This window comes from Chlamydotis macqueenii, chromosome 7, assembly GCF_036417535.1.
Source record: "Chlamydotis macqueenii isolate bChlMac1 chromosome 7, bChlMac1.mat, whole genome shotgun sequence".
Lineage (NCBI taxonomy): Eukaryota > Metazoa > Chordata > Aves > Otidiformes > Otididae > Chlamydotis > Chlamydotis macqueenii.
This window is the reverse complement of record NC_141562.1, coordinates 39,521,665-39,536,932: the sequence shown is the minus strand read 5'-3', so window position 1 is coordinate 39,536,932 and position 15,268 is coordinate 39,521,665. Positions and strand designations below refer to the sequence as shown.

Here is a 15,268-nt window from a genome sequence, read left to right as displayed (position 1 = left end):
TATTTTCAGTCTCTCCAGACCCCTCTGCACCTTTACCACAGGCCGACAGCTGTCCCCTTTCTGGTACAGCCGGCTGCTTCACTTTCCAGCCCACCCTTTGTCCTACGAAGCTGCGTCCCTTCCTCGCTGGGCTGCTCCACCCAATCCATCAGTGCTGCGTTTTTCCCATAACACGGAAGAGCGGGTGGCGGGGCTGGAGAGGTTCAGCTGAGCTGGGGAAGGGCGCTGGTCCCTCGCCCTGGTGAGCCCTGCCCGGGAGCACTTCCCCGTGGCGCCTTCCAGCTCCAACGTCCACCGCGTCCGTCAGGAGCGGAAGCCTGGGTGACCTACTGCAGGGTGAAACCTGCCTGGATTTTTCTTCTGCAGCAGATGCAAAATACTTCTGCAACGAACGACTGCTGTAGCCATAAATTCCCAAAGGATGGAAGTCCCGACTTCGGGCACTGCCACTCGTTCCCTCAGGCAGGGATCACAGGTCCCGTGTCGCAGCGACAGACGATGTGTACGGGCAGCACTGATGAACAACAATTTTGTTTGCTGACTTGTAGCAAAGGGAAAAACCCAAAGCCCTGCACAAAAAATGCTCTTCTAAACAGAAAGCTTTTCCACGCTTCCCAGAGAGCCATCACTGGCTCATGAGAAAGGAAACACTAACAATGCCACCCGAAAAAGAGCACGCCACAGCCATCGCCTTGTGCAAGCAGCCGATCGTAATTGGCTGATCGTAACTAATCCCCAGTATCTGTAATGGGAGGGGGGAAACCCATTGACTACAGCTGCTAATTAACATCTGTGATGGGAAGAACAGTTTAACCTTGAAAGAAGGATTAATTAAATTTAGGTGCAAAGCAAATCCTGTGCTGACTCTGCCTGGCACAGCGCCCGCCGCCGTTTGCAGCCGGAGCAGAGGAGGGTCTGGGCCAGGCGCTCCCGCCCGACACACGGCCTTCCCTCCAGGGACTGTGTTATATTGAACAAGCTTTTTTTGAATTTAAAAGATTTTTTCAGAAAGAGGTCATCAATAGCAAAGTGAAACAGATGTTTCCAAAGGCAATTCCTGTCCAGACCCCTACTCCTATTTCTTGAAACTGCTGCAATTACCATACCAAGAAGTGTTTCATATGTCAGGGACGAGGCTCCAGGGCCGAGCCGGGCAGCATTTCTTGGCAGCTGACAGCATCCACCAGCAGGATGCAAAAGTCACCTGTGTATTACAATAAACTTATGAGCTCAAGCCACAGCAGAAACTGCCGCTTGGGAAACTGCTGATAGAATTTTTGGTAAGCCGTAATAAAAAGAAAGATAAAAAGCATTAGACTAAGAGGAATGCTTCTGCTCCCCCGGGAAATGCCTCCCACCACCCAAAAGCTCCCGCAGGGAGGAGACCCCACGCTGTGGCTCAGCACCTGCCGTCACCGGGATGGGGCCGTCACCCTCCACGGCACGGCTGCGGCCGCTCTGGGTGCACGCGCAGGGAACTGGCAGGGCCCCAGGGGAGGTGGCTTGGGGGGAAACCCGGGAGGCCCCTAAATCACCAGCAAAGCCACGGATAGACGACAACCTGCCTACGCGTTTGTATGGCAACAACATCTCCTTACAAAGGCCCTCACATGGACCTACTGAGCAACCAAGGCTGGGAACCGGCCAGGAGACAAGAATTAGAGTAATAATTGTCCAATTTAAATGCAGAAAAACTTAATAATCAAAGTGCAATACTTAAATAACTATTAATATCACAGAACCACAGCACGGTTTGGGCTGGAAGGGACCTTAAAGCCCACCCAGTTCCCCCCCCTGCCCTGGGCAGGGACACCTCCCACCAGCCCAGGGCGCTCACAGCCCCGTCCCGCCCGGCCTTGGCCACTGCCAGGGACGGGGCACCCACAGCTCCTCTGGGCCACCGGCCCCAGCGCCTCCCCGCCCGCGCAGGGACAGATTTCTTCCTCACGTCTGATCTAAACCTGCCCTCTGCCAGCTTAAAGCCACCACCCCTCCTCCTGCCACTACAGGCCCTTGTCAAACGTCCCTCTCCAGCTTTCCTATCAGCCCCCTTGAGGTGCTGGAAGGCCGCTCTAAGGAAGGAATACAAAATCTGATTTGTTTCCTATAAGAGGAACCAAAGCAAATAGAACAATTCTCAAATCAGTTTAGTGTCAGAGAACTCCAAATCACAAGTTATTATGTTGAAAAGTCAACTTTCAGCAAACAGAACGAACACTCCCACGGCTGAAAGCGACAATCGCCACACGAAACAACGTATGGCTCCTTGCACTCCAGATTTTACTGGAGTCAGCCATGTAGATCAGCAACCTCCTTGGTAGCCAGGCCGCTTTATAACTGGCCTGAAGAACGTTTCCTGCATTCTCCTTCAGAAGTAGACGGATGCAGAGTCAAAAGCTCTTCAGCCCGACACGGGATGACTTTTGGCAGCACAGCTCTGGTGCTGCGGCGTCCTGTGGCAGCACGTGGTGGCATGGCACTGGGCTCTTCACGGAGTGCCCAAGGATGGCAGAGCGTGGGGTCCTGTGGTTCAGCAGCTGCCCAGGGGCATCCACCACCAGAGCTCAGGCCATGGAAACGCAGCAGCGCTGCCACGCTGCGCCGGGGACGCAACAGGGACATGTTCCTGGCCAGGGGCCCTTCAGGTCTCTTGGGCTGGCGATCCCTTTGTGTCTTCCAGTGCAAACACAGACATGTCAGAGGACACATAGGATCTCGCTTTCTCAGTCACCTTTTGAGGGACATCAGAACACCACATCACCTGCAGAGTAAAGGCTGAAAACCACTGAATTCCCCAAAACCCACTTCTGTCTCCCCCACTGCAAACTTTAACACTGACTGCTGCTAGTACAGCCCTGTTCTCCCCAGCTCCCTCTCGCTAGGGCCACTGCCCAACCGCACAGTCCATCCTATTCAATACACACTCGCTTACACTGACTTGTTCCTGAATTTCACCTTCACGTAACTGGAATTCCCACATGGATGTAACTCCAGGAGGCAGCACGGGCTCTTCAGTTTGCCTCTCTCTTTTAAGATACACTCGGGGAGCGGCGTGCAGCTACACAGGCAGCTCTGAACCCCCGTGTGCTCGCACCCTCCCCTGCCAGGGAAGAGCCCCAAATTCTAAAATTATCCACAGAAAATTAGCATTTTCTGAGCCCATTCTGTATCAGCAGTCAGTAATTCACAGCAGATCTAAGATTAGCTAACGAAGTGCAGTGACTCATCAGCCAAGCCTCCGCACCGCTGAGAAAATTCCAGTTTTCTTTAGCAGCAGAGCTTCAGCTGTGCAAATTATAAATAAATAGGGTTTGGAGAGGCTACAGTAACACAAGGATTCTTATTTAAACTCACTGATACAGATATTTGTGCTTATGATGCCCTTGTACTAACTGCAGGCCGATCACTTGCAACAGCGCAGGATGGGGTGCGGGACTTCCCGCGGCACAGCCGCCGTGCCGACGGGAGAGGGTTCGGCCGAGCAGGAGCACGCAGCGACGACGCACCAGCCAGCAAAGCCTGATTTCCAACCACTCATTAGCTCACACCCATCAGCAAATTAAAGCCATGCCGAATCATCACAGGCTCCTGCAAACAACGTTGTTGAGCGAAATGACGGGGCGGAGGAAAGTCATAAACAGACTCGGAGCACAAAGGATCCCCACCCCCACGGCAGTAATAGGACACAAACCAAGACCAAACTTCAGCCCCAGAGAACACACGGGCTCCGGACCCAGGTCCCGTGTGGTCCCAGCACCAGCCTGCGGGGAAGATACTCCGTTTCAGGGGATCTGGCCCCAAACCATTTCCCCACTCAAGGCTGGGCCACGGGAAACCCGCTGCCCGCAGCCCGGCACAGGGGGATCAGCGCCAGCCCCCAGCACAGCAGGGCCCCGCGCCTCCTCCACGTCCCGACCCCCTGCGCCCCTCAGGGCCAGCGCTTCATCCTCACACACCTGTAGCGCGACACCAGCATCCAGGACTTTCAACCAAGAAAACCAAACCCCTCCTCTCCCTCCCCCGAGCCCAGCGGGGGGTTTGCTCCACGTTCAGTTCAGCTGCGCTTAAGGTTCTCTGTTTCAGCTGCATTCTGTTTGGAGCCACACTAGGCTGTGGTTATCAAAGCCAAATGCTTCAGGTTTTGGTGTCTAATGAAATCCGGCTTACAATTCATGTGTTTTTCCTGAGAAATTAGTTTTAAAAACAACTTGCCCAACTTTCTGTTTTATAAAACGCACTTCAAAAAAAAAAAATTGAGTTTAGGGGAAAGAAAATATTTTCTGTACAAGACACACGTCTGATTGGATTAAAGCATGCTTCCCTTTTCATTAGGCTTGCTGGAGCACCACCGGAGAGCCCGGCGGCCCTGTCTAATCCTCTGGGATGCCCGTCAGCTCGGACAACCCCCAGTGCCTGCGCTCAGGCTGGTCCCTCCTGTGCAAACCGGAGCTCAGGCTGGAAGCACAGAAACTGCGAGTGACACTGAGCAAGAGCTGGGCTGCTCCGGTGCTCGCAGCAGCTATTGGACATGGCCTCCCCACCTGGACACGCTGGGATGTGAGGAGTGGTGGCAGCGGGAGGGATGCACAGGGCGCCCTGGCCTCGGGGGTCCCTGCCGAGGGATGGGGCAGGCGGGGGTACCTCAGGCCCCGCTCAGCTACCGATGCCTGGGGTCCCTCCCTGGTCTCACTGTGGAGCCATTGATCCCTAGACACAGAAAAAAAAACACATCAAAGCTGCTTCAAAGTCCTCTGCTGCAAGCAGTAATGAAAAGTAGCTAGCAGTAATCATCTCAAGATCTAGTACAGTACGAAAATGACTGCATACCAAAATAGCAGATGTTTCTTTTGCCAGCATAAAGCCACTTTCATCTTTAAAAGTTCAACGCCCCGTGTCTCCCGCCTAGTAAGGGACACTGTGGCCCCAGGAAGGGTTGCTGTGGTAAGGCTGCAGCCCAGCCAGGACAGAGCAGCATAGAACGTGACTGTTGCTGAAATCCAGCCCGTTGGCTGTGAGGACAGCTCTTCCCACAGCGAGTGACTGAAAACCCCACGAAAACCCGCCTGGTGCCGACAGCGACTGAAGTGCGTTACCAGTGACAAATGGTGCTGCTGCCGGCCCGCTGCGCCTGACCAGAGCAGCTTTGATGGACTCTGGTTTTCTGGGATGACCCAAAGGAGCGGGTCTCTCTGAGGGGGTCTCGTGGGCCCACCACAAATGACAAAGGCAGAGTTGTTTGGGAAATGGATTTTCATCCCGTTCACTTTAAGATGCCTTTTCCCCTATTCTACACTAGGTCAGGAAGAAAGTTGAAACTTCACAAAGTCAATGAGAAACGTTTACTTCAGGCCCACGGAAAAGCTTGAGAAACTGCAAAGCCGACCCTACGAAGCGAAGGCTAGCATGAATTTCTCCTGCAGGTACTGCTGTGCAGCCAGAGCCCGGCCCACGCCGCAGCGCTGCCTGCACGGCTGGGGAACCAGAGCCCCCTCCTCCAAAGCCCAGTTTTTCTTAATTTTCAAGGCTGTTCTGCTCTACAAGGCATTTTAGGGAGGTACAGGGACTTCCTGGGCTACAGGCACCTCGGTGGGCGAGAGGAGGGGTGTCAGGGCGCTGGGAGCCGCTCGCCCAGGCCCTCAGCAGAGCTTGGCATTCCCTGCCCGCTCCGGCCCAAAAGCCCTGTGCAGCAGGATGACATCTGGGAAGTACCTGAACGGAGCACAGAAAAGTGGGAAACTGGAAAGGAGACAGAAGGAGAAGCTGAAGGAACACACCACAGACGTTACTGAGACAGAAGCAGGTGCTGCGATGTTTCACCACCACCGTCCCTGGCTATTCGCCTTTACCCCTGCTGTCACCAGCACCGGCACGAGTGCTCAGCAGGGCTTGTGTTCACACGGGGTCACAGCGAGGGTGGCAGGACCTGCAGAGCAAGGGTCCCGAGGCGAGTCTGCTTCCCCCGCACCTGGGAAGAGTGGAAAACAGAGTGGACGCGGCCCCGCTCCCGCCATCAGCCGGCATGGCACAGCCCCACGGGAGCCATCCTCCCCGATGCCCGGCGCAGGCAGAAGCCGTTCTGCTGGAGCTGCGGCCAGGGCAGCTGGTACCACAGCTCGAGCGGCTCCGCCAGCCCTTATCAGCGTGAAATAGGCAGTACGCAAACTATGCGCCACAATAAAGCCAGCAGTAAAAATGCCATCTACGCCTTAGGATCCCTGATGGAATCAAAACCTTCTGGTTTGTCACTCTGCAAGTCACTCGGATGGCTTTACTACTGCAGAACAAAAGGTTATTTCAATAGTGCATCGCTACGTGCTGCAATTCCAACACTAGCTCAGCAAAATGCCCTTCCCCTGAGCTACCCCAGCCTGCAAGGGACCTGCCCCTGGGGCAGCACTGCCGCTCCGGAGCGGCCGGGTCACCCTCGCCTAAGTCACTCCTCGCAGGCTGCCAGGTGCAGGGGCACCCACCGCAGGGCACCAGCCCCACCACACAGCTGTACAACCAAAGGAACTGGTGCAGACCAAGGTAATTAGGCGCACCAGTCGGGGCAGATCGCGGCTCCCTGCTCATCCGCTCCCCGGTGCCGGCCCCGAGGGAAACCACCACTTTCTAAACTGGGCCTGGCTTCCCAAATGGGCAGGGCAGCGCTGTCACCAGCCCTCACCGGCAGCCCTTCTGAGGCAGCCGACCGCCCACGGAGCAACAGAACCTGTTAAGTTAGGCCACCTACGCAGCCAGTTCCCTTAATAAATGTAGTCAGTCAGGAAAGATAGGATACACCAATTTGGTGAGAAATGGTGTTTCTGAAGAGAAATAACCAGACTCACGCTGCAGCTGCAGAAAACGCTGCTTCCCCCTCGGGATGGCGGGGCACCCAGGGGGCTGTTGGACCAAAAGCCTGCTCAGGGCACATTGGACACGGGCTGAGTAAAAGGAACGTGGATTATGCACCCAAAATTCAATCTGTACATTCAGAAAATTCACAAAATGCCTTATTACAGAAAATACTGATAGGTTTAGTATTGGATTGAATAATGGCAGAATGAAATACTGAAAAACCCCCACTGAAAACCATCCTCAGATTCTGCAGGGCTTGCATTTAGGAAATCAGCTGTGGGAGCCGAAGCGCAGCAGTAGTGTTCAGTAGCAAACCTCCAAAACCACACTGCGGAGCAGCGGGGACTATAATAAGCCTTCAGTGTAACAAAAATTGAAATGGACTGAAAGAGGTTTCCTAAAGCCACACACAAGTTTTAAAAGTATCAGGAGGGAAACCTTAGAAACTGAACAAGAAGTGGAATTTCACAGCACAAAGCAATCTGTTAACGACTTTCCACAGGTAGCACAGAACCAGGAACAGAGAATACTAAAGGCCACTTACTACTCCTCAGCATTGCCATTTGGGTTTTAACCCAATGGAGTTTTTCCTCCAACGGAAGGAAAGCCACTCAAACTGCACATTATTAAAAATGACATTTAGAAACTTCTACATTAGCTTTTTAAAATCAGTTAAGAAATTAAACATCAGTCTGCTCTTGGTTTATGCTTCTGCATTTGCCGAGATATTATTTTCATTTATCTGCATAATGGTCGAGGCAAAAAAAGCAATTTGCTACAAGATTTTTGCTTTAAGCCTTGCCAAAACCGAAGAGTCATCTTTTCACTGAGGTGAGGTGAAGCGAGCCAGCTGCTTCAGCTCCTGTCCACAGCTCCAAAGTTGTGCTTTTTGCTGGGATACGGTTTCGGGCTGGTGTTCAAACGCCCCTCTGGCACTGAGCCACTGATTCAGAGAAGGACACCAGTGTCCCATCCACTCGCACACCTCCTGAGCACTATTTTCTCTGTTATCATGTTTTTACTGAAACTCCCTGTAGCAGTTCTTAGTAAAGCAGCAAAAATCCGGTGACTCACCTGCAGCGCTTAAATTTCACTCATCTGCTTCGTTCTTTAAGCTGTCAGAAAATGGCAGCAAACCCGTGCTGACCTCCCCACTGCTGACACAGGACCAGCGAGGGCTAACAGACATTTCGCCCTTCTCTGCATCGGCAAGGTGTCTCGGACAGTCAAAGCCCACTGCTTGCTTCCGAAAGGGCCTGGGCACGTCGGGAATGTCACACGTCCAGGTGCAAGCGGAGCAGGAGCTGCGCCCTTGCTGACAGGGGACCAGCAGGACACAGCAAGCTGCAAGGGAAGACCAGGAAGGTTTCTTGCAGGGACACCAGGCACTCCTCCATCAGCACCGAGGAGCACAACCGCTGCCCCGAGGGGAGGAGATGACAGTGACTGTCCAGGCAGAAGCAGAAGGCAGACAGGCTTCCTCTGCACAGTTAAACATCTGGCAGAACACATTTATGTGCACCAGGGGTCTCACTGCAGAGCCAGACCACCATGGGAAAACACTCTCGGACATCCCCTCTTAAACACCTCCATCCTGCGGCCCACCTCCAGCGGTAGAGGACTCGAGCTTACCTTCTCAATCCGTTTCGTGTCCCCAGCCTACAGACAGTGGCCCCAGGTGTGAGGCACCGTAATTCTCTCTCACACCCAGCAGAGACCGAACGCCTGGTCTTAAGAACGTTTCTGCCTGTTCCCGGGCCTCGAGTGACATCTGCTAGCCTTCTCAGGAGAGCGGCCAGGACTCACCTGTTGTTCTTGGCATCTCCTTCAACACGGAGCAGCCTTTCCACGCGCAGGCAGGAGCAGCCCTTCCCTAGAGACGGGAGTAGACAAGTGCTTTTCCTGAGAGTGTGAGGGAGTGGGTTATTTTTGGTTTGCCTTTTTTTTTTTAATTTTTTAAATGAACAGAAGGCTGCTTGTAACTCCCTTCAGCTAACCGCTGTAATGCTTTGCAACACTTTTTGGCAGGGATTTTGTACAATAAAGAACTGTGTGAGCAGAAAAGACAAAACCTACCTCACATAGCCATCAGCTCACCCTAGGCCTAGCTCGAGAAGGTGCTAGAAAAAGAACCCACAAAGAAACTCCTGAAGACAGACAGACAGGGGCTGAGAAAGGCAGAACTGTTTTCTCCGTGACTGGGAGCACTCACTGCGCAAGAGCACCTCTGCCAGCCAAGCAGTCTGCTCTGGAGATGGGCACAGCGGATGCCCAGGTAAACAGCTGCTTCACAAAGGCTTTACACAAGGTGCAGAACACGTTCCTCCGCTGCATACTGCTGTCCTTTTTACACTTATTTTTGGAAAACAGGAAGCTTATTGACTTATTTGCAGAGGTGGCCAAAATGGGCCTTGGGAGCCAGATGTCCTGTTTCAGCTCTGCATTTCAGTCGGCATGTTTCGTACCACAGTCTTCCAACTGTTTTAAGGGAAACGTATTTAAATCATTGTACGCTCCCATTGCGACTCAGCAGAAGGACTTTTTTTGGTGTTGAACTCTTCTTGTTAAACTCTGTTGTTGTTAAACTGAAAAGGGAAGCTCTGACCTCTCTTGCTGACATTCAAAAGACCACAGTATGAACGAGCATGAACCAGGAAAACACGAGCTCGTACGTTTTCCGATCCACTCGTTCTTCTAATTCGACAATAGTTCATCACAGCGCCTGCTGCAGCAGATTAAGAACAAACAGGAAGCAGAATCTGAGCAATGAGCCTTAGCTCAAAGGCTGTCGTACACATGCAGACAACATTTTACCTAGCAGGGACAACTCTGAACTGCTCTCTCCAGCATCAGAAGCAGCAATTACCACAAATTAATGTTTCCAGACTGAGGGAATCCACGGGAAAGCCAGACTAATGCAAAACAAATAAAATTTACTAATACAGTTTCAAAAGCTTGTCCACAGTCACTTTAGTTTGTCAACCATTTGTACTCTCAATTTGATACAAAAGCTGCAGGCTGTTTGATTTCTGTTTTTAAAAGACTGCTCATCGTTTCTGGGCACGTGTAAGGATGAAGATCCTTCCTAACCAACAGCACGTGTTCACGAGGCCTCAATTACAATTACACTCATTGGCTAGATGAGTGAGTGAGTTCGAGATGTGAGTTCACTCTCCCGCTGGAGCCACTGTGCTGACCACTCACCTCTACGCAGCAGCGCGAGCCAGCCAAGGCAGTGCTGCCTGCTGTTGCAGGCGACTTAGGAAAGTATGTGGTTAGGACACAGACCCCGCCAAGTTACCAGGTGGCTGCTTATTCACGTACCTGAAAACGCTGATCCTCTCAGCTCTGCAGTAAACGACACGAAAAAGCTTTAACACATGCAAGGACAGCCACATAGTTATGTGTTGCACATTTTCCAAGTTTTAATAGACACAAAAGTGAGTCCATTGTACTTAAGACACTACAATGATTTCATTCTATTGCATGTCCTGCTCCAATTACATACCTCAGAGTACAGGATTGAGTAAAAGTTTGGTAGCTTTAAAATTAACAAGTGTGTGAAATCTGTAAGTAAAATAAGCAGCAGCAATAATTTTTGGGATTTTATCAAGAATAGCTAACTTTTAAGTAATAAATACATTCCCAGTTGTGTTTTTGCTGTTCTCCTAGTTCATTGCCGTATGATTTTTCCAGTTCCCGTTCTAGGGTAAGATATCCTTAAGACTCTCCTGCCAGCCTCACACCAGAAGAGCCACCTAACTCCAAGTCCCGGTGCCTGTCACCTGTCCCAGATGAAAAGCAGTGCAATCTGACAAGGAAGCTCGTCCTCCTGCCAAGCGCACGGCAACCTCCAGATTCTCCTGGGGAGCATGTCAGGATGTTTACAGACTTCGTGACCCTCTAGGAGAACAGCTGTGCTCTTATCTTCTGTTACCTTGAAGAAAGTGAAAGAGGGAGAGGTTACTGCAGGCAGCACGGAACGAACCGGCATTAGCGGCGAGGCGCACGCTCCGGGCTTCCTCTAAATATAGCCAGGAATTCTGCTCCCAGCTGGCTCGGCAGGGAAATCCAGCAGCAGCTACAGCTTTGGAAGAAACTTGTCAAGTTAACAAACCCAAAGTAAGAGCAGGAATTTTCTCCAAGACAGACATGATATGAATTTCAGTGACGATAATAAATCTTCAGTCTCTGGCTTGAAGACTTTTAAGTCCCCGTTCGGGGTGGGTTACTGTAGGTTAATCTGCCACGAGTCCCCACAGAGCACGCCACGTGAAGAACATCTGCCTCCACTTTTCAAACACAACCTATAAAATAGGATTATTTTCCCCTTGAGAGCAAGCCGTACAGAAGCTTTTCTAAGTACCTGCAACTGCTCAAGACATCGACTGCTGCTGCAGTGCCTGAGTCGCATATTAACAAAGAGGCAGAGCGGCCACGCCACCTTCTCTCTCAGCCTCCAGAGCCAGGAGATCCACCCTTCCCTTTGGAGCCCACCCACCACAGGTTCCCCTTCCCACCCCGGACCGCTGCTCGCTTCAGGCTGCAGAAGCAAATTGGTGCCATGGTAGGGCTGCGGACCCCCGGGGACAGCCGGCGTCTTGTGAAGGACCACGCGCTGCTCTCCTCCTACGCAGCCACCCAAAGCTGGCTGTAGCTGAGCGCACCAGACCACGACAACCAGCCTTCAGGCAGTAAGCGCACGCAAGGTGCTTTTTCTGAATTCAGAAGTGCAAAGCCAGGCACTCCAAATCACAGCTGCCGAAAGGTAGCGATGCTACCCATGCCTGTTGTGTTACGCTGCTCTCGTCTGGCCTTCTCACCAGAAACCAGCCACTAAGCCCAAGGGCAGACGGCAGGCTTGAGAAGCTGCATCTGCTGGAGAGGGATGTGCCTGTCAAAACCAAATACTGGAAAAGAGAGAAGTCCTGACCTGTACCCCCGCATGCAAGAGGTACTCACACTGCCCCTGTAAGTCAGGCTATGGGGCGGGAGCCTTGAAAGAGGTCAAAGGGAGGATCCATCTGTCTCCAAGATCAAGTGAAAAAACACAGAAGACAGGTAAAACAACTCAGTGATACAGAAATGAATGAAAAAATGGCCTGGACATCTGCGCTTACACTTTTCAACTGCAAAAGCACCACTGCACCACACTGCAATGCAATTCGGTCTGAGCCGGCTCAGAGGCCTGGCCAGCCCCAGCACACGTCCGTGCCAAATCAGCTAACAGCCGAGTCAGAACCACCGGACACACAGCCTCAAATCCGTGCTCCTGACACACAGGATCAGTGCTATGAAGCAAAAGATCAAAGACCTTTAAAAACCCCTCGCAGCTGAGGTTTGTCACTTACAAATACAGAGCACAATAAACCAAGAACGCCACACCAAACACAGGAAGATGATCACATTTCCAACGCTGCTAAAAGGCAGCGGCACCTCCTCTGCGGGCATCAACCCAAAAGCGATGCTGATTTGCCCAGACTCAGCATCCAGAAGGATCTTCAGTATTGCCCACACAACTGAGACTCCAGAGAGCTGATTCAATATGCTGTGAACATCTGCCCCGAACCTGCATTCCAGAGAAGGACTGCAATCTGCAATCAGGTCTGATGAACTCCAGTACGCAGCAGAATCATCCTGCTCCTAAGAAACTGCGATGTCTCACAACAAGGCTCTATTGCCTGTTGTCAACAGAGTATAAATTTATACTTAATCTTGCAGGGAATCTATTTATTTTCCTTCTGAGGAACTGTGAGATTTTCAACAGCACGCAACAAACTCACTTGCAGGCTCATTACCTGACACCTCCCAAAGCCTTAGTGAGCTCCATGGACTGGGCAGAATAGCCCTCAAATGTTTTTTGCAAAAAGCTGACCCTTTAGAGACAGGTTACAGACGGACAATGTTTGGTCTAAACAGGAAAAGATGCCTTTCCTTGTTGCGGAGGAACAGCAAGCCCTCAGGCCAGTGCTATTTTTTGCGATTTCCACACTAGGAGGAAGGAAGCATCACAACAGAAGCATGACGCCAAACAGCCTCCCAGTGAAGGCTTCTGCCTGTGCAAGGGCAGATGCTGCCCCTTCGCAGGGCCGGGGCCAGACTGCAGCCGCCCGCTGAGATTACCTGGGGGAAAAGACTGAGGATTCTCTGCTCTGGGAGCAGCAGCTCGGTGCTACGGGCAAAATGGCAAACTGCTTTAAAACAGCTGAGGCTCCACGTCTTGGAATGTCGAAACCTCGCCACCCGGCTCAGCGCGTGTGCCCGCGGGCAGGCGCTCATCCCTGGCCTGGACACACCGAGCTCCGCTCCCAGCCCGGCAAGGGCGCAACAGCTGTCCCCTGTGAGGGCTCGCTGTCGCTTTGGGCAACCTCCTGAGCAGACCAGGGGTTTTCAACGCGTGTCCAAGGGGAGCAACGCAGCGACAGTCACTCATATGCTCTCGCTTCATCACCGGAAAACTTCAGAGATTTCTGTTAAAAAAAAATCCTCGACGTGAGGCAGCAGCTTAAGCAGTGCATTCAGGCCGCTGCTGTGGCCCTGACACACGTATGAGTGATGAACACGTAACACGCTGACTGACTCAGGACAGCAGCACGATCTCGCAGCCTGTGCTAAGCTGCGCGGCGAAAGGAAAGCCAAGAAAGCTCTCCTGAAGCCAAGTGCTTATTCATAACAAAAAAATGGAAGTTTTGGATCAAATAAAGCCATTCACAAATTCAGATCTCACAGCTGCAGCAGAGTGCAGAAAGCCGAATTATCTTCTGAGATCAGTGCATCCCGAGCACGCTGATGCGTGGGGACCCTGCTCCCCCCAGCGCCCCGCTCGGGGTGCTCACGCCTTGACCCCTCGGGTGAGACCAGCGCGGGGCACCCCTAGCACCCGCTCCACGGCACAGGGAGCGCCCCGGGCGCCGTGCCTTTTGCCGCTGCGAGGGTACCAGGGGCCAGGTGCCGCACCGAAGGGCTCCTGCGTGGACCGGCGTGCTGCTGGGCACCCAGGGCTGTGCTGCCGCCACCAGCAGTCCCTCACAGACGAGCAACAGGGCAAGATGGAGACACACGCATGCGTGCTGGAGCTGGAGTCAGGAGCCCATCTCCTTCCAACGGTTCCTCTGGAAACTCCTGGAGCACTGCGGCACTGAAACCCTCTCCAGCCACAGCCCTGCGAGTGGCACAAGCCCTGACCACCCTGTGCACCCTGGCAGCTTGGGAAGCGACAGCAGCAAGAACCCTGCTCATCTTCTCCACCCAAGCAGCTTATTTTGAGGAATATTTTCTAATGGTAATGCAATTAACAGCAGGCTGTAATTGAGCATCACCAAATCAGTCTTCCTCCAGACGTCTCCCCTTGGGGGAAGGGCAGGCATTACAACCAGTCCCTGGCTCAAGCTCAGGACATCAAGTGATCCTACCTTCCCGCAGCCCTGAGGAGCAGGGCCAGGGAACCCAGAGGACCTCTGTCAGGCAGCTGAGCGGCTCCCGCAGGGCTTTGTTCCTAAAGACAGTACCTGCCCAGCGGCCGGAGTCGCCAGCAGAAGGCGAGGGGAAGGGCAGAGGGGCTGCTGCTGGCAGCAGGCTGGCAAAGTCCTTCCTCCCCATCCTTTCCTCCTTGCGGGAGAAGGGCTGGGGCCGCTGGGGGTCACTGGAGGGCAGCCAGGACCCCCGTCCCTGACCTGCCGGACGGCGTTCTGGAACGGTCTCCAACTCCCACAGCATCAGGATCCAGCTGACTTACAGGCTGGCAGCTACGTCCTCCAATATTAAACCCTATCATCTGAGCAACTCTATGAAAAATCCTGTGTGTGGTTCGAGGGTTTTCTGCTTTTAGAAAGGTTGCTTTCTGCATGAGGAAAAAGCTCAAATTATTGGTTTGAATCAAAATAGAGCAAGTCATCATTCAGAAGGGAAGTCAAACTAGTAATTTTGCTACAATTCATTTCTTCATCTGCAGAGAGAACACAGGAAACATGGCTTTATAAAGAAAACAAGTCTGTCTGATCCTACAATAGCCAGACTCTAACACAGATTAAACAGGATCTGGTACATCAGTTAAAAGCATTCACTCCTCAAGAAATTAATCAACTTAATGAGAAAAAGCCTTCACTAAACAAAATGCCCTGCTCCTCCCTTCCAGAGACACACATAGCCAGCGACGAAGAGATGATTACACGCCTAACGCAGGGCAGCTGACGGAGCTCATGTGGGTAGGCTCAGGCACAAGATGCTGGAGAGCCTCTGTGACCCTCCTGCTCTGGCGGGATGAGTCACGTTTGCCCGCACGCGCGGAGGAGCCACACGTGGACCTTCACTCCACGCTGCGTCTGCAGGGACCGGAGGCCTTGGGACGGGTGCGAGACAGCCCTTGCCCTCACACCTCAGACGTCCCAGCTGGTGCATAAAGCAGGGTCCCAGGCTGCTCCTGCTCCAG

General features: G+C 52.7%; 1 protein-coding gene across 2 annotated transcripts in view; it reads right to left on the bottom strand.

The window, feature by feature from the left end:
* The window catches only part of PWWP2B (PWWP domain containing 2B), a 60,606-nt gene that overhangs the window by 29,162 nt on the left and 16,176 nt on the right, over positions 1-15,268 (bottom strand). Inside the window, exon 3 of one of the 2 annotated variants that reach the window (XM_086752582.1) lies at positions 10,241-10,777. The exons of the other annotated variant lie outside the window; for it this stretch is intronic. The gene's annotated coding sequence lies outside the window, so the exon portion shown is untranslated. Of the gene's footprint in view, positions 1-10,240; positions 10,778-15,268 lie in introns of those variants that run through there. 2 annotated transcript variants of the gene reach the window in all.